At 46.9% G+C, this 26,316-nt stretch overlaps 1 protein-coding gene and 1 pseudogene across 1 annotated transcript in view; one reads left to right on the top strand and one right to left on the bottom strand.

Annotated features, from left to right (window-relative positions):
• The window catches only part of SLC14A1 (solute carrier family 14 member 1 (Kidd blood group)), a 48,327-nt gene extending 25,455 nt beyond the window's left edge, over positions 1–22,872 (bottom strand). Inside the window, exons 1-3 of the mRNA XM_072952283.1 lie at positions 22,745–22,872; positions 12,459–12,577; positions 543–793 (exon numbers count right to left, since the gene is read on the bottom strand). The gene's annotated coding sequence lies outside the window, so the exon portion shown is untranslated. The remainder of the gene's footprint in view (positions 1–542; positions 794–12,458; positions 12,578–22,744) is intronic.
• Positions 10,786–11,619, top strand: LOC102534058 (26S proteasome non-ATPase regulatory subunit 8 pseudogene; annotated as a pseudogene).
• Positions 22,873–26,316: the final 3,444 nt, after the last annotated feature.

The raw sequence follows: 26,316 nt of genomic DNA, 5'->3' as shown, positions 1-26,316 counted from the left end.
TCAACTTCCCTATCTACAGTCCTTTTCCTTCTCAGCCAAGGTTGCTGTTTATTTTCTTTCAACACCTGGATCAAGGGACATATTTGAACAGAGGGCTAATATTTAATTAAGTCATGGTGGTGGCTGGGATGGTGCTGATGTGCGTGAAGTCACAGAATGTATGAGTAGGGTTCATGAGATCAAGGGTTATGAGTAGGCTGATTAAACTCTCTGACCCCGCAAAGCACTGGCCAGCTGTACCCAGGAGTCAGCTAAGGTCACAGTGGGCCAGCGGAGAGTGGATGGATGAGGAAAAGTCCTTCCTCCTTACAGAAGAATGCCTAGGACACAGCTCAGGGGATGCCATCTTTGAAGACAAGGATCTGTGGGCCCCTGATTAAACCCACATGTGACATTGGTGACGAATTAACACTGTTGAGACAAATGCTGGAGAGGCTGTGGAGGAAAGGGAACCCTCCTACACTGCTGGTGGGAATGCAGTTTGGTGCAGCCACTGTGGAAAACAGTATGGTGATTCCTCAAAAGACTAGGAATAGACTTACCATATGACCCAGGAATCCCACTCCTGGGCTTGTATCCAGAAGGAAATCTACTTCGGGATGACACCTGCACTCCAATGTTCATAGCAGCACTATTTACAATAGACAAGTCATGGAAACAGCCTAAATGTCCATCAACAGATGACTGGATAAAGAAGATGTGGTATATTTATACAATGGAATTCTATTCAGCTATAAAAACTGACAACGTAACACCATTTGCAGCAACATGGATGTTCCTGGAGAATGTCATTCTAAGTGAAGTAAGCCAGAAAGAGAAAGAAAAATACCATATGAGATTGCTTATATGAGGAATCTAAAAAAAAACCCATAAATACAAAACAGAAACAGACTCATAGACATAGACTACAAACTTGTGGTTGCCAGAGGGCAAGGAGGGTGGGAAGGGACAGACTTGGATTTCAAAATGTAGAATAGATAAACAAGATTATACTGTATAGCACAGGGAAATATATACAGGATCTTGTGGTGGCTCAAAGCAAAAGAGAATATGACAATGAATATATGTATGTTCATGTATAACTGAAAAATTGTGCTCTACACTGGAATTTGACACATCATTGTAAAATGACTATAACTCAATAAAAAATGTTAAAAAAAATTAACACTGTTGAGTGAGGGGGGAAATCCAGTAAGACATTTAAAGAAACATACTGATGAGTGATGAGTGAAACAGTATCTCCATGTAGACTTAACGCCCAACATCATTCAGATTTTTGGCTCCTCTTGGCTCACATTTTTGCAGAATCTGGGGTTTACAGACTCTCAGGAAGAGTCGACTGCCCTGTAAGTCTGACAACCAATTTCTCAATAGCTTCTTATTCCCCATAACTTACAAGGAGAAACTAGCTTTAAATTGATATCCATTAAAGCCTAGATGGGACAAACAAAGTCATCCGAAGGCAGCTGTGGGGGCAGGTGGAGAACCCAGAGCTTTGTTCATCGTGGAAGTAGAGATTTCTGTTTGTGGACCTGGTGGGACCTCAGCCTCTCGTCTTGATTATGGAAGAGTTGATGCACCGACGTCCCTAGAAAAGCCTCAGGCCTTTTTTGCTTCAAACAGATTGCTCCATTTATTTTCCCACTTGGTGTTTTTCATCTTATTGTGAAAAAAAAATCCCAATCTTAAAAGTAAAATCCCGAAACACGTTTTCCTAAGGGCGGCCATGCCCTCTTGTGCTGGTAGCTTCATCCTAGGTCATCGTCCCCTTCCTCAGTCCCAGCGTGGCTTCCATTTCTCCACTCCGCTTGGCTTCTAGACTTCCTCGTCCATTGTACCCACACTGTCTTTCTTCTTTCTTGACTTTTTTTTTGGTGAAGTATGGTCAGTTCGCAATATTGTGTCAATTTCTGGTGAACAGCACAGTGCCATTCGTATACGTCACATCGTCTTTCCTGTTCTATCCATCCATTCACTCATCTATCCATTGTCTAACGTATGCTAGGTTCAGGAGGGCTCATAGATGAATAAAATGTTCCAGTTTCAAGGATTTCCATTTGGTGAGCTTTTCTATCTTTCTGAATCTTCTCCAATGTCTCTGATGTTAGTTGAAATTCTCTGCTCTTCTCTGTGTATTTTCCTTTGACAAGCGCCTCCATCTTACTTCCTCTCCCACCCTACTTCATCCTACTATATAATTTTTTGTTTAGCTGGTTTACTGGAAAGAGTCCCAGAGTAGGAATTGAGACGTACTGCTTCTGACAAAATAGGCACTTCACTCATCAGCTTCTCCCAATTGCCTCACTTATTAGAAGAGTTGGACTAACTCAGTGATTCTCAGTCTTGTCCACACGCTGGAATTACTTGGGGGCTTAAAAAAAAATGTTGATAGTAGGTCCTTGCCCTAGAGAATCTGATGTAATTGGTTTGGGGTCTTGGAGCTTTAAAAGTCCTCTTGATGGTTCTAACATGCAGGCAAGGTTGGGAACCATTGGACTAAATCTTACCCTATTTCCTTATCTTTCAAAACAAGGAAGTGTGTTACGGGAGGATCAGATGGGTTTTGGAGTTTGATATGCCAGGTTCAAGTTCCAGCCAGCTATAACGCCCTGGGGAAAATCAGTTCACCTTTCCAAGCGTTAATCCCATTAGGAAATTAATGGAAATTACTAAGGCCTACCTTGCCAAATATAAAGATTAAACAAGATCGTGGCGCACGCTAGGCATTCAAGCAAAGGTAACTTTTATTATTCTTTCCCCCTAAAATGGTTCCTACCTCTCACTTCCTTATTTCTGTCAATGGTGCCATTATTATCCCAGTTCTTAGGCTCAACGATACTTGTTGAATGAGTAATAGATGGTATATCTGACTATCCTCTCTCATGAGGAAGAGGGCAAGTTTGACTTTCATTCACTCATGTTAAGTTTCTCAAGTCTTCAAAGTTTGATTCCTTGGGAACTGGCTTAGAACAAGGAATCTCGGTCCCACCCACCCAGAATTTCAGAATCAGAATCTGCATCTGAACCAGATTCCCCAGGAGCCTTTCGTGCACTTTAATGTTTGGGGAGCACTGCTCTCAAACATTCCTGTTTTTGAGACTTAGTGAAAAGGGATGGACTCAAGCTCCTGGAGTGGTGACAGCTTACAGATTCCAATGTCTGGGTTGGAGACGCCATGGTGAGCCCAAGTGAGTCCTGACTGCCTCCCAGCTGGCGGCATGGAGCACACTGTCACATGCTGGGCCACACCAGTCCAAGGAAAAGTCTTTTCATCCCGTTCGACTCCATCAAGCCACTCCGGCAGGTCCCACCGTCTGCCTGGGGCTAACTGCCTCACAGTGAATCACATCACATTGTGGGCCCACGCCAGTCGCCATAACAGATTATCCCAGGTCACGAGAGGGGGATGCTTGCACGTAAGGGGCAGACCTCCTCCTGCTCCTATGGTCCAGCCAGAGGCCTGTGCATCCTGCTTACTCACAGGACTGATACCCACTGCACTGCAGGAGCAGCCTCTGCCCCCAGGGTCTTGGGGATCTTTCTAAGCATCTTACTTGGTGGCCTCCGTCCTTGGCTCTCCATCTTGGGTTCCTTGGTCTTTTTACACTTAGGGCCCCTGCAATGATTTTCCCTCATCCCACTCTAATAGACAACTTCTTTGGCCAAAAGGCAAAAAACCCTGCGTGGGACTGTATTTTTGACAGCCTCCATTACAACAGTAGGCACGTTAAAGACACTTTTCACACCACACCTGCCAGCCCTCCTCCCCCGGGGCAGAGATGAATAAATGTCCCCCAGTAAGAGTGACTGTCTGTGGTAGGTGACACTTAGGGCTGCGGCTGCCACCACTGGCACGCATCTCCCGGAGTGCGTCTCTTTTCTCTCCCAGTGTGGATCGTTGCTTGTAATTACACGGTGTGTGAGTGTTTGTGTCATTGATTTTGCCCGCTGGACCGCACGGTTTCTGAGGGCAGAGTCAGGGCTGGTCTTGTTCCTGCTGTGACTCCTGTTTTGGGCTCAGGGACTGGCTCACAGAGACCCCCTAAAGCTGTTGTTGAGTATAAGGATGAAGGAATGGGTGGGTGACTCTGTGGGTCCTCAAAGGGCTAAGGCGAGTTCTTGTACTGAGATGGGTGTGTGTGTGTGTGTGTGTCTGGTGCGGCAAGGGGATGGGGTAGATTTTCCCCAGAGTCCTCAGAGCAGGGCACAGCGTTAGCCTGGGGCACAGAGCTCAAGGGGCAGTGCCCCCCGCCATCCGGACACACGCAGACGGCCCTTGCTCACATGCTCCTGCTGCAGCTCAGTCAGCCTGAGGCGCCAGGCGCCCAGCCCTCCAGCTTGCAGGTCCACATCTGTGATTAGTGACTTTCCCCAGGTGTGTGGGCTGGCCAGGTCTCGGGGCACCTGAGTCATCGTGAAGGTGGCCAAGCAGAATGGAGGCTGCGTCTTCAGGGCTTCACTGGTGGAGATCAATGTGGATGGTACAGGACAGCCCCAACCCCAGCTGCTGAATTCTAGCTCAGTGCAAACGCAGGAAGCCCGGGCTCTGCAGAGGCTGGGTGTGAGGTAGGGCTGGCTCTTCCTCCTTTTACATCTCAGGACATAGGCTGTCAGCTCACGGTGCCTTGGCCGGGTCCCTGCCCTCCTGCTGTCCTGGGACTCGGCGTCTCCTCTCAGGCTGTAAGCTGTGCTCTAGTGCATCCCCCCTGCCTCACCACTCCACTTAGCCACCATCTGTTCACCCTGATTTCCCATCCTCCTGTGCGTCAAGGTAGGTCCTCAGGGCTCTATGAAGTGCAACATAACACCTGCATCCTGCTGCAGCAACAAGACATGAGGGAACATTAGCTTCAGGGTCAAGGCTGTGTATGATCACGGGCCATGCTGTGGGCAGAATAGTACTTTTTCCTCAGCCCAGAAGGGATCTGTCAAATCATTGGCCTACAAGGGAGCCCATCGTGGCAGTTTTCCAGGGAGGGACAGAATGCCTGTCAAGTTCAATGGAGAACTGTCAGATTTTGAAGCTCTTAAATGGTGTGAGATGATGATGTTCAATGAAGTGCTGACCTGTGAGCAGGCACAACGTGGGGCTGCGAGAGTCTGGGTAATAGCAGTGGTGTCTGGAGCAGGCAGAGGGGTATATACTGAAGATGTGGGCCTCGTAAGGCCTTTGACATTGGAGTAGCATTTAGTGAAGGCAGCAAAAGAGGGAACAGCCTTTCAGGAAGAAACTTGAGTGTCAGCCGAGAGAAGCGTGGCATGTTGGTGGGCTGCGAACAGACTCACGATTGACTGGAGGGAGTGTGCTCTGAGTCACAGCCCACGAACCAGCCCAACGTGGGTCCACAGGGAAAGCAATGGTCCTTCATGTTTGTGTAAGGCACCCACACTGAAAGCACCCTGACATTGGCTTCCTTGTGATGCAATATACTAACCAGGCGTTGGGTCCCCACCAAAGGACACAGCATCAAAATACAGGTAAGAAAAATAGTACATTATAAAAGAAAAGATGGGACCATGAACCTCCATGACCATATAAAGAGAAAAATTTTGCTCTAAGCCCTAAGTCTGGGCAATATTAATTAGAATGTACGGGGCTCCCTTGTGTAAAGTGTACATTCAAGTAATAACTATATAAACTGTCAGCAAGCATTAAACACGGTTTTATTTGCCTTCTTAAAATCTGAGAGGTGCAAGCAAGATTTGCCTGCTTTATATTTCCCAGGCATGTATTTCTGTGCTTCTCTGTAACGATAGGGGGTTTCAAAAATTTTCTACTGGTCAAAAACCTCCTTAAATGCTTGAGATCTGTAGCTAGTAAAAATGTTTCTCTCCCTGAGAAGGAGTTTGAGAAATTGCAAATTGGCTCTGCTTTTATTTGTCACCTTCTTGTCTCCCCATCCAGTTAGCATCCAAAGCTCTGCCTGCTTTTAGATCAAATAAGGGTTATCAGCATAGAAGAAGTGATAGCTGTTACTTTAAGAAAGTCAGAAAAACACCTGCCAAGTTACTAGGAATTTTTTCTTAAGTTCTTTATAATTTGGAGGTTCTTTGGAAACCAGGGTGTTGGAACAGTCTCTCCGAGGCTCTGCCAGTGGGAACTCTCCAGCTTGGAGATTTCCTGTGGAACCACTAACAAAGAAGGCAGGTTTCTTGCCAAACAAGCTGATGTTTGCGAGGGATGTAGGCGTTGGAAAATGACATGCGGGCATCATGAAGGCAGCAGTGAGGCCTGAAGGAAAGATGGGGTCTGCTTGATCATTGACTAGCTTTGCAGAATGTCAACAACCAGACAAAGAAACAGATGCCACTCGAAAGTGATCGGACATCAGGGGCGACTGAAGTTCTGTGGACAGAACAGTGTGAAGATGAGAGCAGCGCTGAGGGAGATTACCTGGGAGTGGATCCCCGGGAGGTGCAGCTCAAGTTCATGGTGACTGCAGAAGGGCAGTGCAAAGGGGGAAAGGCTGCAAATGTGAGGCCATTTGGCAGAAAAAAAACGAGATAGGCATGGGGCAAAAATGGGTGAATCAAAAACGGCACCAAATGTCAGTGAGGGAGCGGAGCAACCGGAACTCGCACATGCTGCCAGGGGAGATGCAGCCCAGCTGCCTTAGAAAACGTCCTGGCAGCGTCTGTGAGGGCTGATATCTACATACCGGAAGCCCAGCAAGTCCTTCCCAGGACATGCGCACAAGAAATGCATATATATATGATCCCACCGAAAGACAAGCATCACAAAGTTCAATATAGCACGACTCATAACAACTGAAAATGGGAAACAGGCCAACTGCCCACCAGCAGTAGTGGATCAATAACGATTTGTTTGCACCATGGGGCAGACTGGCGGCCAAGAGGGCAGAGCAGACGGAGCCGGCGCTCACCTCCTCTCACAGGCACACCGAGGTCACAACTGGCCGCAGAACACCCGTTGATAAGAAAGACTGGAAATGACCAGAAAAGATCCCCTACAGCTAAACACGCAAAGGCGAAACCACAGTGAGACCAGGAGGAGGGATGAAGTCGAGACATAATCAGGTCCCACACCCCCCAGGGCAGCAACTCACAAACTGGGGAACAATTACACTGAAAAGGCTCTCCCACGGGAGTGAGAGTTCTGAGCCCCACGTCAGGCTCCCCAGCTCGGGGGTCTGGCACCAGGGAGAGGGGGCCCCCAGAATATTGGGCTTTGAAGACCAGTGGGGTTTGATTACAGGAGCGCCGCGGGACTGGGGGAAACAAACACTTTACATTTAAGAAATTCTCGTGCTCACCAGGGCCAAGGGCAAAAACGGTAATTTCGTAGAAGCCTGAGCAAGACCTACCTGTTAGTCTTGGGGGTCTCCTGAGGAGGCAAGGGGCAGCTGTGGCTCGTCCTGGGGACACAGGCATGGTGGCAGACTTTGGGGGTGTTCATCTGAATGAACTCGTCTTCTGGGAGGCTGAAATCTTGCTTGGACGTTAGCACAGAGACTTGGCCCCGCCCAACAGCCTTCTGTGCTGGGATGCCCCAGGCCAAACAGCTACATGAGGGCATATCCCCAGCCATCAGCAGACAGACTGTATAAAGAATGCGTGATGCCATAGTTGCCTCTAGCCATGCTCCTAGACAGGGCCCTGCCCACCAGAGGGTCAAGACCACCCACCAGTGGGCAGGCACCAGCCCCTCCAACCAGGAAGCCTGCACAAGCCTCTAGACCAGCCTCCTCCACCAGAGGGCAGACATCAGAAACTAGAAAACTCAATCTCACAAACACAGGCCAGAATCTACCCTGGGACCAGCTGGCCGCAGGCCCCTGGGTGATGAGCTGAGAGTGCACTCCTGGGATGCATAAGGTGTCTCCTACAGAGGGCCACTCCTCCAAGGTCAAGAAACATAACTCGGCTGACACAAACATAAAAATACAAATAGAAATTTAAACAAAATGAGGTGGCAGAGGAATACCTTCCAGACAAAGGAACAAGATAAAACCCCAGAAGAAGATCTACGTGTTACAGAGATTGGCAGCCTACCCGGAAAGAGTTCAGGGTTGTATTTGTAAGGATGATCAAAGATTCGGGGAGGAGAATGGGTAAACAGAGCGAGGAGATAGAATGTGTTAGCAAAGAGAGAGAGAGAAAAAAAAAAGAACAACCAAAGATGACAAATACAATAACTGAAATGAAAACTGCACTAAATGAGGCAGAAGAATAAATCAGTGAGCTGGAAGACAGAGTAGTGGAGATCACTGCCACAGAACAGAAAAAAGAAAAAAAGAATGAAAAGAAATGAAGACAGTGTAAGAGACCTCTGGGACAATATAAAACTCACTAAGATTCACATTATGGGAGTCCAAGAAGGACTAGGAAGAGAGACAGGGCCCAAGAAAATATTTGGTGAGATAATAGCTGAAAACTATCCTAACCTGGGGAAGGAAACAGTCACCCAAGTCCAGGAAGCACAGAGTCCCACACAGGATCAACCCAAAGAGGAGCATGCTGAGGCACACAGGAATCAAACTGACAAAAATTAAAGATAAGGAGGAAATGTTAAAATCAGCAAGGGAAAAGCAACAAATAACATACAAAGGAGCTCCCATAAGGTTATCAGCTGATTTTTCAGCTGACTCTGCAGGCCAGAAGGGAGTGGCACGGTATACTTAAAGTGATGAAAGGGAAAAATCTACAACCAAGAGTACTCTCTCCAGCAAGGCGCTCATTCAGATCTGATGGAGAAATCAAAACTTTTACAGACAAACAGAAGCTGAAAGAATTCAGCACCACCAAACCAGCTTTACAACAGGTGCTAAAGGAACTTCTGTAGGTAGAAAAGAATAGGCTGCAACTAGAAACAAGAAAATTACAAAAGGGAAAACTCACTGGCAAAGGTAAACACACAGTAAAGGGAGGAAATTATTCTTGCACAAACTAGTGCGAAGTTATGGTAAAAGACATTAGCAGTGAAATCATCTATACCCCAAATGAGCTGTTAAAAGATACACAAAACAAGTGTAAAATGTGATATCAGAACCAGTAATCACGAGAGGAGGGGAGTACGAATGCAGGTACTTAAAATGCGTTTGAAAATAACAGATCGGCAACTTGAAGCAATCATGCATATATACAGAATGTTGTATCAAAACCTTATGGCAACCGCAAACCAAAAACCCGTAATAGACACACACACACAAAAGAAAACGGGATCCAAACATAACACTAAAGAGAGTCATCAGATCACAAGAGAACAAAAGAAGAAAAGGAAGACCTTCTATTCGCACAGCAAGGGAATGAACGACATACATCTCCGTGCAGAGCTATTAATGCATCACAACGTGGAGCAAAAGAAGCTCGACAGAGAGAAGTCAAGGTGTCAGTCACCACTGGAGGCACCTCTGGGATGCTGATATGCTGTGTCCTGACCTGGCCGCTGGCTACCTGGGTGTGTTCGTTTGTGAAAAGCCATCAAGCTGTATGTATCCTTATGACATGTGCACTTTAATGTCTGTTCCACTTCAGTGAAGGTTTCTGAGATGACAGTGTAAAGCAAAGGCAAATGAGAGCCCACGTTGTGACACTGGGTTTGAGATGTCTGGACAGGCAGGTGGAAATGCCCAGGATGCAGCTGGAGATGGAAGACTCCGGTCTGGGCAAGAATCCAGGCCTGGAGACCTTGCATTTGGGGACTGTTTACTCAGAAGGGACAGGGAAGGTGAGGGCATGGGTCTGTCTGACGGGACAGCAGGGGAGCAGTTGGAACCAGCATTAGGTCCCATTAGAGGGCAGGAGGATGAGGAGTGAGCCAAGAGGTTTATCAGAAGCTTATTCAGCATTTTTCTCCACTGCAACCCTCTGCTTTGCTCTGCAAGCCATGATTTCTATCTTTTGGGACGTATATTTTGATAGAGTGGAGGGCAAATTTTCCTTCCTCCCCTCATGAGGCATCATCTTCTCTTTAAAAGCTGCAGGAGCAGAGGGCTGGTGAGGTGAACTGTCCAGGTTGCTGAGTGAGCACCAGCCCAGCCGTCCACCTCCAAGGCACGCGATGCCTGTGACATGGCCACTCCCAGCAGCAGGGGGCATCCAGGCACCTGGCAGGCCTCACGGAAGGGCCCTGAAGGTCGGCCCGAGGCAGCAGCAGGCAGTGCACCGCCTGGCTCTCCTCCTTGGAATACGAGGGCCTCTTGAGTTATCTTGAGGAGGAGCGTGCTGGAATCCGCGCGCACACAGAGTGGTGACATGGGCTTGTTGTCCCACCGCCTCGTGTGGGCTGTGGGGCTGGTGCTTTTCCTATAAGCAGGTTAGGTCAGAAGGGCAGATGCCATCGCAAACACCTGTGTGATGCTGGGGGCCAGGCGACATGTCAATAACAGAGCCAGTACATTTCCTCTAATGGAAAATACCAGGTGGTAGGGACGGCCTGACACACCTGCATGGAACACCAAGGCATCTGCTGAAATGCAGGAGAAATGCACGTAGCAAGATATCACACTTACACGCCCGCCAAAACCCCCACCAGGAGCTCTTAACCATCACACAGGAATGGCAGGATGGCCAGAGTAGCTGGTCAGGGCGAGTGGAAGAAGCCCTCCATCAAAGCTCCTCTCCTCTGTAGTGGGGTGCGACCCAGCCCTCCATCCTTAGCTCATTGCTCTCAGTGGGATGTTAGAAGGCTGTGTCAGTTCCCCCGAGCAGAGCTGCCCCAGACAAACGGTCCTCATTTCTACCCTGGTCCTTTTGTTGTGCTGTTCCTTCTAGGGAAATGTTCTTGGGAGTCAGACGGATTGAAATCCCAGCTCTGGATGGAAGATGGTGGCGGTGGTGAGCAGGGTGGCGGGTGCCTTGGGCGCAGTCCTGCAGGGCACGGCCGGCAGGTACGAGCAACTCAGGGGTGAGTGGAACCGTAAAAGCCCCAATCTTAGCAAGTGCGGGGAAGAGCTGGGCCATCTCAAGCTGGTTCTGTGGGAGCTCAACTTCCTGCCAACCACAGGGACCAAACTGACCAAACAGCAGCTCATTCTGGCCCGTGACATACTGGACATGGGGGCCCACTGGAGCGTCCAACACAAAGACACCCCATCCCTCGAGTGGTACATGGCCCAGCTCAAATGCTACCACTTCAATTATAAGGAGCAGCTCCCCGAGTCGCCTACATGCACCAGCTCTCGGGCTTAAACCTCCACTTCCTGCTGTCCCAGAACCGAGTGGCTGAGTTCCACACAGAGTTGGGGCACCTGCCCGCCAAGGACATCCAGACCAACGTATACATTCAGCATCCGGTGTCCCTGGCGCAATACCTGATGGAGGGCAGCTACAACAGGGTGCTCCTGGCCAGAGGCAACATCCCTGCCGAGAGCTATACCTCCTTCATCGACATCCTGCTTGGCCCTCTCAGGGACGAGATCGCTAGGAGCATGGAGAAGGCCTATGAAAAAACCCTCTTCACTGAGGCCACCCGGATCCTCACTTCGACACACTCAAGAAGACGACGGACTATGCCAAGAAGCGAGGGGGGTCCTGGGCATCAACAGCCACTGCAGCTTTGCCAGCCAGCAGCAAAAGCTGGAAGATACCACCACCCCCTCCTCGGAGCCGGCCAGGCAGGTGGTTGAGCACGCCCGGCAGCTGGAGGAGGCCGTCTGAGCCCCCCAGGCCCTGGGGTGGCGCAGGGCTTGCATTACTTAAAGCAGACACAGTACAGGGTTTCCTCCAATCAAGGTGGGTTGACTTGGAAAAAAAAAAAGAAATCCTGGTTCTGGGGCATCTGAGCATGATAATATGAAGATGTGGGGCAAGTCCTGCGTGCTCTCCTCAGCTTCCTCTTCCTTAAGATGGGGATGGCCTGCTCAGTGGTATCGCTGGGAGAGTATCAGGCAGCCCCTGGCAGAGAGACAACACGGAGTGCATGTCCTCCGTCGTACTTCCATTCACCTCCGCCTGGAATGTCCTCACAGTCAACGTGACCTTGTTTTCCAAACACCGCTAGTGTGTTTCACTAATTAGATCGCGTGTCTACCTCCCCTGACTCTGGCCCTGCTCCGAGGCTCGGGAGCCCACGGTGGGCCCAGGTTAGCTGAGGGCTCGGATATTTCTCTGGAAAGGAACACCGTGTCTCCAGAACCTCTAAGTGACTTCCTCGGGGACGTGTGTCTCCTGTAATTTCTCAAATGCCTTTGAGAAGCTAGTGGCTGCCTGCATGTTTGAACTTGATAGCTCATTTAAAAAAAGTATCATGGATTTGCAGGTACAAACTACTATATAAAAATAGATAAACAACAAGGTCTTACTGTAGAGCACAGGGAGTTATATTTAATATCTTATAATAGTCCATAATGAAAAAAATATGAAAAGGAATATATATGTGTATAACTGAATCACAATGCAGTACACCAGAAATTAACACAATGTTGTAAACTTCAATAAAAAAAATAAGGCTAAAAAATTAAAATCACAAGGAAAAACAAACAAAAATAAAATCATACGTTTAGAGATGCTTCTGGATGCTGGAGATCTTGTTTCTTGACCTGGTGCTGATTACATGAGTGTGTTCATTTACTGGAAATTCACTGATGAAGTGTTCACTTGTGCTTTCTTCACTCTTCTGGAAATATATTCAAGAAAGTTTTTCTTAACATTCAATTTTTTTAAATTGAAGTATAGTCAGTTTACACTGTTGTGTCAATTTCTGGTGCACAGCATAATGTTTCAGTCATACACGCATGTACATATATTCGTTTTCATATTCTGTTTCCTTATAGGTTACTGCAAGATCCTAAATATATATATATATATAGTTCCTTGTAATGTACAGCAGAAACTTGTTGTTTATATGTCTATATGTAGTTCGTATCTGCAAATCCCGAATTCCCAATTTATCCTTCCACGCACTCCCCACCCTTTCCCCTCCTGGTAACCATAAGTTGGTTTTCTATGTCTGTGAGACTGTTTCTGTTTTGCAAATAAGTTCACGTGTCATTTTTTTTCTTAGATTCCACATGTAAGTGATATCATATGGTATTTTTCTTTCTTTTTCTGGCTTACTTCACTTAGTATGATGATCTCCAGGTCCACTCATGTTGCTGCAAATGACATTACTTTATTCTTTTTCATGGCTGAGTAGTATCCTTATATGCATATGCAACAACTTCTTTATCCAGTCCTCTGTTGACATTGTTTCCATATCTTGGCTATTGTAAGTAGTGTTGTTATGAATATTGGGGTACCTGTATCTTTTCTAGTTAGAGTTTCCTCCAGATATATGCCCAGGAGTGGGATTGTTGGATCATATGGTAAGTCTATTTTAATTTTTAAAGGAATCTTCACACTGTTTTCCATAATGGCTGGAAATATGTTAAAGGTGGATTTGTCACAGGTATCTGAGATCTGCCACTTGACCTCACTGTAGGCGTTCAAGACTGTGATGAAGTGACTGCTGGCTCAGCATGAGGGCACTGAGTCTGAAGCCTTGGATCTGTCTAAAGGGATCTCTGGAGAGGTCAATTTTAAGGTTACCCCTGGTGGGCAAGGGGACCCCATCAGCCTGTTACAAGCCAGATCAAAACTGTTAAGACTTGAGGCATGCACAAAACACAATGAGAGTTTGAGGAAGCAAACTTAACTTTGCCTTGAGAGTCGGAGAACTCCTCACAAAGAAGTTAGTGACATTTGAACTGGGCATTGAAGACTAAATAGGGGTGTTTCTGGTGGAAAGAAGAAGATGACAAGAATAGTACAAATAAAGACAATAAAATTAAGGTGCGTTGGGTCTGAGGCTCATAAAGTATCCCAATGTGGAAGAGCTTAGTGAATGTGAGTGTGTGAGTGTGTGATTGTGTGAGAGAGTGTGTGTGTGTGTGTGTGATTGGTGAGACGCAAAGTTAAAGAAGTAAGCAGCAGCTGGATCATGAAGCACTTTGTCAAGTTCAGGAGTTTGGGATTTATCCTTCCGCCAGGTGGACTCCCTGAAGGATGCTAAGCAGGAAGGCCCGCCCCCACCCCCACCCCTTCTCTCCATCACCAGCTTCAGCATCACCTCTACCTCCTCCATCACCATCAGCGCTGTCACCTGTACCATAACCAGCACCTCCACTACTAGAGGACCTAGTGCAGTGATCGCCTGCACAGAATGGACTGTCATGTCGCTAATTAAAGCACAATTAATCAGGGAACATCACTTAAATGACACCTAGTTTTTACTACCTAGCATGGGCTGGGGAAGAAAGCTGAGTGAGTGTGGAGCTTGGAGCTGAGCTCCTTGTGGGATGGAGGCTCCGTTTGCTAACCTGCGCTCTTCTGTTTGCCATTGGTATCATGAACTGTCCTTTGCATGAAATTAAATGTGCAGACCAAAACTGATCGAGGAGATAGAAAGGGTTCTGAGTATAGGGATGAAAGACAGCCAAGATGGAACTTAGATTTGTTTATAATTTGTTAATAATAAAATTAAAAAATGTTTTTGCAGTTCAAGGTTTCTGGTTTCCTAGCAGTGCAAATCACTGCCTATGGTAGAATTATAATGGCCAGGAGCTGATCAAGGAGTATTTACCTTTATTATCTCATTTAACTGTTAAGACTTACAATAGCAGGTTCATATTTTTCCTTTTTTAGGATGGGAAACTTGAACTCAGGGCATTAGAAAAATCCCCTAGGGCCTCAAAACTGGTAAAAGGGGAGGTATTGCTCAGTGGTAGAGCGTGTGCTTAGCATGGACGGGATTCTTGGTTCAATCCCCAGTACCTCCATTAACAAAAAATATATATTAAAAAAAACTAATAAGAGCTTTTTTTTAAGCAGATGTGTACTAAACTAAAGTGCACTAAATCATGTGATCTGATGTCCTTTTAAGAATCAGTGAGGTGGGGGACAAGCCTGAGATTGGGAGACAGGATTCTGAGTGAAGAGGCTGAGATGGAGGAGAGCAAGACTTGCATGGTTTTTGGAGAGGTTCTGGCGCCCTCTGGTGACAGTCTGAAGTGCTCAGTGTGCTGGAGTTCAACGATTGTATATGTACACAGGGTATGTGCATGTGTACATGCAAAAGGGCGCAAAGTGGGCAGTGGAGATGGGGAAGGAAAGAAAGAAGGTACAGGAAGAGCCATTTTGGTCCTATGTACTTGTCAGCCTCTGCCTTTCATCTTGCTACAGACAGCTTGGCTCTCTCTCTTAAGCCAAGGATGAACAGTGGTTCTCAAACTTTGGTGTGCACAGGACTCAACGGAGAGTCCGGGACTGCAACATCTGGGCTTCAGCTCGACAATTTCTGATTATTAGCTCTGAAGGGGTCCCTGCAATCTGCGTGTTAAACCACATCCAGGTGATGCTGATGCAGGTGGCTCTTGAACCACATTTCCAAAATCCACACTGTTATTTAGCTTTAAGAAAATACTTCAGTAGAAAACCAAAAATGCACATCCTCAGCCAGTTACCAAAAGGATCCAGAGGAATTCACAGGTTACTGTCTTATTTCTACTCTGACCTGGTTAAAAATAAAAGATACAGCTCTACAAAATACACAAACCACAACCATGCTGGCAGCTTAATTCTCAAAGAAAAAAGTCAAAACATTGTAAGAGCATTCAAGTTAATAAATCTCTTAAAAGAATGGATCCAAAACTTGAGTTTCTTGGAAGTGTGTTTCTAGAGATTTTAATGTGTGGCCGCAAAAATAAAGCCTTTTCTGATAAAGGAAGGGTAAGAGATTCATTAAAGCACGCCAGCACTGAAGTCTTTGAGAAGCCTACAGTAAGGAGAGATGTTTAACTTTATCTTCATGGACCTAGAACATGTTGGATCATGTGACTTTTTTTTCCTTTGTTTCAATTACATGTTTATTAAAGTTCACAATAGACCAGCTTGGGAAATACTACCCTAGAGTAATAGGAATGTAAATTAAGGATTTTGGGGGTTCTGAAAAAACTACTTAAAGTGGGAAAGGGTAGTCTTCAGTAAATGGTGCTGGGACAACCAGATATTCACATGTGAAAGACTGAAACCCTACCTCACACCGTATACTATAATTGACTCAAAATGGGCCAGCAACCTAAATATAAAAGCTATCACTGTGAAGCTCTTAGAAGAAGTTTTCATGGCTTTGGCTTAGGCAATGATTTCTTAGATAAGACACCCGAAGCACAAGCAACAAAAGAGAAAAAATAGATAAATTGGACTTCATCAAAATTAAAAATTTGGGGGTTTCAAAGGACACCGTCAAGAAAGTGAAAAGACAACTCTTAAAGTGGTAGAAAACATTTGCAAGTCATGTATCTCATAAGGGGCTTGTATTCAAAATATGCAAAGAACTCTTACAACTCAATAATAAAAAGGCAACCTAATTTTAAGAATGGGCCAAAGATATGAATAGATATATCTCCAAAGAAGGTAATGCCAACGGCCAATAAGGACATGAAAAGATGCTCAACGTCATTAATCATCAAGACGATGCAAATCAAAACCAGAGTGGGACACCACCTGACACTCAGTAGGACAGCTACAGTCAAAGACAGATAATTTAACTGTTGACAAGCCAGTGGGGAAAAATTGGAACTTTCATACATTCTTGCTGGTGAACATGTAAAATGGGGCAGCCATTTTGGAAACCAGTCTGACAGCCCCTCAGAAGGTTAAACAAATAGTTACCCTCATCCATAGTGATTCCACTCCTCTGTATATAGCAACGTGAAATTACATCACACAAAAACTTGCACATGAATGGTGCTAGCAACATTACTCACAACAGCCTGAAAGTGGAGACAATTCAAATATTCATTATCTAGTGAACAGATAAACAAAAAGTGGTAGAACTACACACTGGAGGATTACTCAGCCATAAAAGGAAGGAAGGACTGACCCCTGCCACAGCATGACGAGCCTGGAAAACATGATGCTAAGTACAAGAAGCCAGTCACAAGGGATTGTACATAAAGTCTACGGTTCCAGATACGCGAAATGTCCAGAATTGGCAAATCCACAGAGACGGAGAGCAGATTAGTGCTGACCTAAAGCTGGAGGGGATGGGGGACAGTGGGGAGTGACTGCCGGTGAGTACGGAGTTTCTTTCTGGGGTGATGAAAATGTTCTATAATTGATGGGGGTGATGTTTGCACAATTCTGTCAATATTGTATATTTTAAATGGTAAGTTGGATGGTATGTGAATTATATCTCAATAAAGGTGTTATAATAAATCCTGTAAGTTCTTTTCACCATGGAGGCAGTGCAAAGTGCTTGAAGATTATGTATGAAAAAGAATCTATGTTTTAAAATTGTTTCTCGTCTATCTTGCCCACCTTTAATAAGAGCTGCTGTCTCCCTGAGCTGAAATGATAATAAGGACACAAAATTAAAAAAAATTATTATTTTGGGGGGAGGATTAGGTTTGTTTATTTATTTATTTATTTATTTATTTATTTATTTATTTATTTATTTATTTATTTTAATGGAGGTACTGGGGATTGAACCCAGGACCTTGTGCATGCTAAGCACACGCTCTACCCTCCCTCCAGGACATAAAGTTTTAAAAAATATGTCCCTGGAGAAAAAAGAGTGGACAAACATTCTACTTGGACTCAATCTACTAATGTGCCCAATAACTTTTAAGGCAGCTTAGCTGAGAGCATTAACAGTATCTTATTTGAGCATTAACAGTATCTTATTTGACTGTTCCCAGAACTTTTAAACACATGTGATCCTCACAGCAGCCTCCGAGGAAGGCGGGGCCAGGATGATCATCTCCATTTTGCTGGTGAGAAAACAGGTTCAAGGACAGGAAATCTCTTGCTCAGGGTCACGACTGGAGAGAAATGGAACTTGGATGGAGGTCTTTGAACGCCACGTCTGGTGCTCCGTTTCCACCACTGCAGTTTCTGCAGGTGCATGACTCTCCCTCCCCGCGGGGTCCGTGCTGCCCTGGGTGCAGTGGCTCTGAGCCTCCTTTGTTTAACTCCCTTGGCCAGAGTCCCTAGTCCAGACTGATTACTCTTATCATGTCTCTGGTCTATCTTGTCCGTCTTTAATGAAGTAACTTTCTCAAATTATCACTGTCCTCAAGTTCCATCCTTGCTCAAGTGTCTCCAAGGGCAACCATGGGAGTTTGGGTGTGAATTCTATGAGATATACGAGCCGGGTATCTGTGAATATGTCTCTTAACATATTAGATTCCTGGGCATTTGATCTGGAAAGATGATCAACCCTGTAGGATTCATAAGCTTTATCCGAGATTTTACTCAAAGTGCCCGTCTTATGACCACATCTATCTCACCTCATCTATAATCCTGACATCGCATCAGATCTGAGGTGCTTTGCTTGGCTGGCCAGGCCTTCAGAAACCTCTTCCCCTTCCAAAAGCTGTTCAGAGCACACACAAGGGCCTGCATCACACAGTTTGGCACCAGCTTATTTTCCAGTGAGTTTCCTGGTCTTAGTCATCTCTCACCTTCTGAATCGCTGCCAGACTGTGGTCTGTTGGATCATAGAGTAAAGGTCAGAAAAACCTGGAGCTCTAGCTTAATAATCAGATCTCCTGAATCAAAATCCCCTGAGGTGGGACTGGTAGAAATAGCCTCCATTTTTTCAGAAGCACTGCTCCCTACATTCTGCCCCGACCCCTGACAATATATACCGTAGCTGGGACCCATTGGACTAAATTCTAAGCTTCTTGAAGCCAGGAGGGGTTGCGGTGTCTTTTCTCCTGCCATGTCACTTGGCGCCTAACAGGAGCTTGTATGACTGAAAAGAAGGTTCTGGGCTGAGTTACTAGTTCTCAAACTCCACCTGCACCAGAATCACCTGGAGGGCTTGCTGAATAGGAGATTGCTGGTCCCCAGCCCCAGCAGCTCTGGCCCGGGGCCTGGGAATTCGTGTTTCCAACAAGTTCCTGGGTGATGCGGATGTGATGCTGGGGACCACACCCTCTCTCCATAAAGGTCTGGCCTGGAGACCAGCAGCATCAGCACCACTTGGGAACCTGTAAATTGCAGCATCTCAGGCCCAGCCCCGGACCTACTGACACAGAACAGGCATTTTAACAAGATTCTCAGGAGATCTGAGTGCACGTTAAATGGGGGAAGTGACACAGCTTATTTCGTTTGATCTTCCCAGCAGTCCTATGATGTGGTTCCCATTGTTACTCCCATTTCACAGATGAGAACAGAAGGCGGCCAGCAGAGATCTCTTGATGCAAAGTCACGGGGCCGATGCAGCCAGCAGCAGGGCTCGGCTGGAATGGGCTCCCTAGTCACCCCGCCCTCGCCCTTAGCACTCAGCACTGCTGCCCTCTCTCCGTGAAAGCCCCTCTTGCACCGCATTTCATCCGTCAGACAACGTCCTAGGAGTCCAAACACTGACTGACTGAAGCAGCCAGGGTCCCCTGTACCCAGCGATGTGCTTGGGTCCAGGAGAATTGTGTCTTTGTGACTATGAGGTCCCTGGCCTCGGGATTTGCCACCTCCTTGGGGAAGTAAGACCCACCCAGGTGAAATAAACGATACCAGACAATATAAAATTAAGTGTTAAATTATGTGCTCAACATCACATTTTATGTTACAACTACAATTCCTTAAAGAATATAGAAGCTACTGAGAAATTCATATACATTGAAGTTCATTAGGGGAGGAATGCACAAACCATTTATATTTTCCTTAAATTATACCAAACTGTATTTTGACCCTTTCCGCCCAGTGTCAGCAGTAGCCATGGCCCCCGCCATGGCCTCTGAGTCAACAGGGTGACTGTGTGACGGAGGTCACGGGGCCACCTGCAGGCCTGCTGCTCTTGGCAGGAGGCGGCCACCTGTTCAGGCCCAGGCCGGACCTTACAGGCCCCAGGATTTGCAGTCACCCAACGACCTGCGTGCTGCCACCACATGTGGCCTCTCGTGCCACTGTGTCCTGGGCCTCTGTATGAACCCTGCTCTCCCCGCACCGGCCCCGCACTGGGCCCCGCCCTGGGCCCCCTGTCCTCACCCACTCCGTCCCTCAGGCGCCCTGGAGGACCGGCCTTCTCAAGCCACTGGGGACGCTTCTGTAAATGCAAATTCCTGGGCCCCCCTCATCTTGAATCTCTGAAGATGGGGACCCAGAATCTGCATGTTGAACCCACACCGCCTCACTTAGTGCGCACCTTCTGAAATTAATGGCGGAAGTCAGTGAGTATTTATCAGTTAACTCTGCCAGGGTCTGGAGATGGGGGTAGTGAGAGATGCCCGGCCTGGCCCGCACAGAGCTTCCGGGGGGAGGGGAAGGCGGTTTGCCACACAAGTTGCGGGGTGGTTCACGGTGCAGGGAGCCAGTCCTGGCGGTGCTTTCGTCTCACAGATGTGGCGTTTGGGTGAAATCCTGCCACACATCTACTCAGCAGACTGGGGGGACGTGAAGGGTAGGGAGGGGGCCAGCTGCTCTTTCCCGTTTCTACAGTGGCGGGTTTTGCTGGTTGACTATGAGTGGGTCTCCTGGGTCTCGTCTTTGCTGCAGCTGGGAGACCCGTGCACATTTTGGTCACTGGGCGTCTCCCTGGTTTTCTCGGTCCCTGTGCCGTGGAGCCCAGGTGTCCAGGGCCTTCAGAGTGACAGATGCCACCTCGCTCTGTGTTCCCCTCTTCCCTAAGTTCTCTCCCTTTTCCCTGTGAGGTCCCTTTGTGGAGCGTCACGTTGCTGTCTCATGCTGTCATGGGTGAGGCAGGAATTTGGAAAGCAAGAAGGGGAACTCTGACGCTGTTGCCACGGGGGGGAGCTCCAGTCTCCCGCAGGAGCTCAGCGCAGAACTGGCTAAGCAATTCACAGGGTCTGGTGCAAAATGTACATGTGGGTCCACTTATTGGAAAATTATTCAGAATTTTGAGATGGTGACAGAAGAGCATTAAACTAAGTTGGAGGCCCACGTGACTGCATGGGTCCCATGCCCAGGAGGCTGGCCTCGGCCCAGGAAACAGGATAGATTTTACATCATTTTAACTTGCAAATAACTTAGCTGTCAGAGGATGGGGTGGTCTATGGAGGAGAGGAAAAGAGGTAGAATTGAGGGAAGAAGAAAACAGAGGAGGAAATGCCCTGTTTTCCTGGACACAGCTTAGACGATTTGCTTCAGTATATGTGCGTCTGTCACCTTCTGACTGCACCTCAGGAAGATGGTGGGGCTCTGGGATGAATGGATCCCCTTCCATATCCACAATGTGCTCATAGTCTGTGACTGTTGAGAGCCAGGGTCTCAGGAAAATGGGAAGCTTGTGGCCCAGGAACGGTGATGGGCAATCTGTCCCCAGCTGCAGGCGCCCTGCCCTGCCCTCCAGATCCTCACCACAGTCTTGCCCTCTGCTCTCTGTCTGCTCCATGGCAGAGTAGCCACAAACTAGGCACCAGTGTCTCTTGGGGAGTTGGAAACACAAAAACAACCATCAGAGGAACAGAGCAGGTCTTTAATGGGGCCAGGAGCACAGCTAAAATGTGTCCAGGTCCAGAGGTGCAGATTGGACCCCAGAGATGGGACAACTACCTCCTGACAAAATAACGCTGCCTTGGTTCCCCCCACCTGGTAACTGTTTAGAGAGTCTTCTCCCTGCAGTCTCCCTCACACCTGTCTTCAACCGCCCAGCGCTGTTGGCACTGAGATCCTGCCACACCTGCTACAGCAGGGACCTAACCTTGGATGTTTGTCAGCCTCCCCTGGGAGCTTTGAAAACTGCTCCTGCCTGGGCCCACCCTCAAGGTTCTGATGGCGCTGGTCTGGGCTGTGGGCTGGCCACCAGGATTTTTAACTGCTCTGCTGCCATGGTAACTAGACTTACCATAGCTGTCGTTTTGAAATGTATAGACACATCAAATCACTATGTGATGTATCAGGAACTAACAGTGTTGTAGGTCAATTACACTTCAAAAACAACCAACCAACAAACACTTGTAGGAAAAGAGATCAGATATTTGGTTGGCGGAGGCAGGGGTGGGGAGGATGGTGGACGAAGGCAGTCAAAAGGTCTAAGCCCCCAGGTGTAAGATAAATCAGTACTAGGACTGTAATGTGCAACATGGTAAATGTCCTCAACACTGCTCTGCATTACACATGAAGGCCATTAAGAGAGCAAATCCTGAGTTCTCATCACAAGGAAAAAAAATTTTTTCTGTTTCTTTAATGTGTCTATATGAGATGATAGATATCAGCTAAACTGATTGTGATAATCATTTCATGATGCGTGCAAGTCAAACCGTTATGCTGCACCCTTGTGCTCACACAGTGCTGTCAATTGTATATGATTAAACTGGAAGAAAAAAAATGCTCTGCTGCCTGATTGGACCCCCTTTTACCCCCATGACACTCCTCATCGCGTCTGCTCAGGCCACACTCCAGATGACAGTCACTCTCCGACATGCTGGTAGGACCTCCTGATTCTGAAGGACCCATCAAGCAGCAAGATGTGGGCAAAGGACTGGGAACCACCCCCTGCCCCACCCCGTCCCATTTCCGGCCCTGCCGTGGAGGGTGGAGCCTCAGCTCAGCACCGAAACCCACGTGTTGTTTGCGCCCCTCCAGTTTAGAGCCACGTGGCCACCTGCCCTTGCTCTCTGCGTTTCTCACTGTTTGGCTTTTCTCCATCTTCTTTATCTCTTATCGCAGATGTCTACTGGGGTCAGGGCTTCCCGCCTGTAGGTCTTGATGGAGTTTCTTGTCCCGCCCACCTGCCGGTCCACCTGCCTGTCCACCTACAACAGCAGCGGCCACTGTCACTGCCTCCCCACCACCCCCACTCTGTCCCCACCCCTGTGCCGCCTTCCACCCCGTCCCGTACCTGCTCAGACAGCACACCGGCAGCTTCTCATTTCTAGCCACACTTCTGAGCGGGACCAGCGCTGCCTGTGTCCGCAGAGCCAGGGACATGGGCTCCGGGCTGAGAGCAGCGTGGGCGGCGGTGCGGCTGACCGTCCCACTGCTTCACTCCTCCTTTCCAGGGCCAAGGCCGCCCGTTCATCAGGCTTCCGGGGCCAATGCAAAACCTTGCTTTTCTGCACAGCCTCCTGGGCCGATGTTTCCTGCTAGTGGTTTCCTTTTTTTTTTTAAATCTAGTCTCCCTTGCGGCATAGGACTGAGACCCAACAACACCGAAAAAGAGGCAAACTTCACTTTCAAGGGTTCTCTGTGCCTCCTGTCTCCTGCCTCCAGGCACTCAGGGCTTCTCACTGCACCCAAGTCAGGCCCGCTGTCCCCTTTTCAAAATCCACCTTGGGACTGAGGGTGGCGGGGGCCTAAAGTCTGCAGGAGTGACTCTGGTGGGAGACAGAAAATCAGGGCCCAGGAAACAGACACCATAGTTGTTGTCAACCTGGGCTGCACCTTGGAACCACACCAGGAGCTTTAAGAAATAAAGGCGCATTCCCAGGCCCACTGCTGACTTCATTGGTCTGGGAGGGGCCTGGGCATCAGAATCAGGTGATTCTAACATAGCCAGGATTAAAGGTTACTAAGCAATGGTCCCTAATTCTGGACCTTGATCCAGCAACATCTGTATTATCCAAGTTTGTTAGAAATGCAGATTCTTGGCTCCAACCCAGTCTACTAAATCAAAATCTTGGGAGTTAAGATCCAGGGATCTGGGTTTTAATAAGCACTACAGATGTTTCTTACATGCACATGAGTTTGCAAACCAGTGTATTACAACATGCAAACAGGAGAGAAGGGAGCATCCTGTTTTTTGTTCTTAAATGAAGTATAGTTGACTTACCGTATTGTGTTAGTTTCTGTTGTACAGCATAGTGATTTAGTTATACATACAAATGTATATTCTTTTTTCATATCTTTTTCACTATAGGTTATTATAAAATATGGAATATAGTTGCCTGTGCTCTACAGTAGGACCTTATTGGTTATCTATCTCTTTTATATAGAGAGTTAGTATCTGCAAACCCTAATTTATCCCTCCTTCATTTCCCCTCTGGTAAGTTTAAGTTTGTTTTCTATGTCTATGAATCTGTTTCTGTTTTGTAAATTTAAGTATTTAAGTTCACTTGTGGTATATGTGTGTGTGTATATGTATATATGTGTATATGTACACACACACACGCGTGCACACAGAGGAATACTACTCAGCCATGAAAAAGAATGAAATAATGCCATTTGCAACAACATGGATGGACCTAGAGATTATATTAAGTAAGTCAGACAGAAAGACACATGTCATATGATATCACTTATATGAATCTAAAAGATAGCATTCTGTTTCTAAGTCTATACCAGTGGCTGTCAAAGTGTGATCCCTGGACCAAGAGTATCAATATCACCTGGGAACTTGTTAGAAATGCAAATTTTCAGGCCCTGCCCTAGACCTACCAAATCAGAAACTCTGGGGATGGGACCCAGCAGTGAATCTGCTAAGCAAGCTTCCTCGGTGATTCTGATGCACACTTGAGTTTGAGAGCCGCTAGTCCCTCGTCCACCTGCCTCATCTGAGACCATCATCTGATTTGGGTCCAAACTGCAGATGCTCTGTAAGAAAGGGATGGCAACCAAGGACACGAGTTACTACCCATAGAATGATGACAGGCTTAGGGTTGGATGATGTGTCTGTTCTGAAGAGTTTGTCCCCTAATCACTGTTCAGGGAATATGCATTGGGAGGAGGCTGCAGGCAGGATGTTTTGGAGGCTAGATTCTGTCAGCAGACTTCTCTGAGCAGCTGCGTGTCAGTTATGTGCATCTGGTTACATATGTGAAGCAGATCTCAGGTCCTGCAGTACGAGTGAAGGGCTCTCTCTGTAGGACGACAGACTGGGGACAAGGGAGTGCTTCAGTTGATCAATTATTTCTCGAGGCTACTGTGTGCCCATCAGTGGGCTAGTTCTATGAAGGAAAGAGCAAAAACAATATATATGTAGATGTACATACACATGTGAGTATATACATATGTGTGTATATATGTATGTGTGTATGTACATATGAATGAACAAAGCTTGTGATGAACGGCCCTCCTGGGAACTGTTTATACACTGGAGGGGAGTTTCTGGGCCACACGAGGTGTAAACACTCACCATGACTAAATTCTGAGGACCTGCCCTCCAGATGGCGGCAGTGGTCAACTTCCCACCAGCGTCGGGTGAGAAGTCCAAGCTTGCCTTACAAGTACTTGGAAAGAATGCATGTTCTCTATTTGAGAATACATATTTAGGGGGGGTGTTGAGTGGGAGGGTTTAGAATCCTACACGTATATTAGAGCTCACTTATTCTCTTGTTCATACCTGTGAAATCTCTGCCCAGTTTTTCATTCTCATGATAGATCAGTGTCTGAGGTTTCGGCAGAATCTTAGCTACAATTATTAGTTTCTTCCTGCTGGGTGTATTTTGAGGCTGATTGTTTAGCACATAAGTGTTGATGATTGTTGTGTGTGTTTGTCCTGCTGTTCCTTTCACGTCTTTCTTTGTCCTTTCCCCTTTTTGCCTTCAATTTCACTTTTCAAGGCACTATGGTTGATAGCCTCGCTTTCTTTAGGTCCTGATTTGTTCAGCATATCTTATGTCATCCTTTCACATTCAAAGATTTATATCCTTCTGTTTTAGATGTGTTTATTGTAAACAGAAAATTGTTAAGTCTTTAAAAAAAGAAGTACCACCTGAGTGTCTCTGTCTTCCAGTGGTAAATTTAACATTTAACATTGTTTTGGTCAATTACTGTCATATTACGACTAATTTCTATCTTCTGTCTATTGTTTCTGCTTGCTATCTTTTTTGGAGGGGGCACTTCCTGTAATATTTTTCTCCTTTTCTGCTTTCCATTGGAAAGAGAGTTTTCTTCTGGTTCAAAGATTGTAATTCTAATTTTGTTCTCATGGTGGCTGCCCTTTTCAGGCATGTGGATTCCTCCCTGTGGACTTCGTAAACTTACCAATTTTGGTACAAGCTGAGCACTCTAGTAGGCTCTCCTGCCTCTTCTCCCACCCCCACCCCTGCCATCATTTGATATTCCAGCTCTCAGTGTATTTCTTCAATTTTTTCCTATTGGTCCTAATAAACAGTAAACATATTTGACTGCCCTGCACTTCTTGTGTTCTTTGCAGCGTTTCCTGGATTCATTTTTCCCCTTATTTAGATGCTGCCACTCAGAGTGCTTTCAGTGTAGGTTTCTGTGGGTAAACCTTCTGCCTGAGAACACTTCAGTTGTTCTCTCACATGCCTTGTGTGTGAGGAGTGGCATCGCAGGGTTGAACATTTTGGCCCTCATCTCGGAGTCTCCGGTTAGGAAGCCTACGTTTGTTCTCTGCTTTTCCCACCACAGTGACTTGTCTGTGGTGTGCCGATAAGCTGGCCGTCTGGGAAAACAAAGCTCCAACTTGTGGTCTGCTGATTTCTGTGGTGTAAATTCTCCCAGCGTGGC

The sequence above is a fragment of the Vicugna pacos genome, chromosome 30 (genome assembly GCF_048564905.1).
Source record: "Vicugna pacos chromosome 30, VicPac4, whole genome shotgun sequence".
Taxonomy (NCBI): domain Eukaryota; kingdom Metazoa; phylum Chordata; class Mammalia; order Artiodactyla; family Camelidae; genus Vicugna; species Vicugna pacos.
This window is presented reverse-complemented; position numbering and strand designations above follow the sequence as displayed.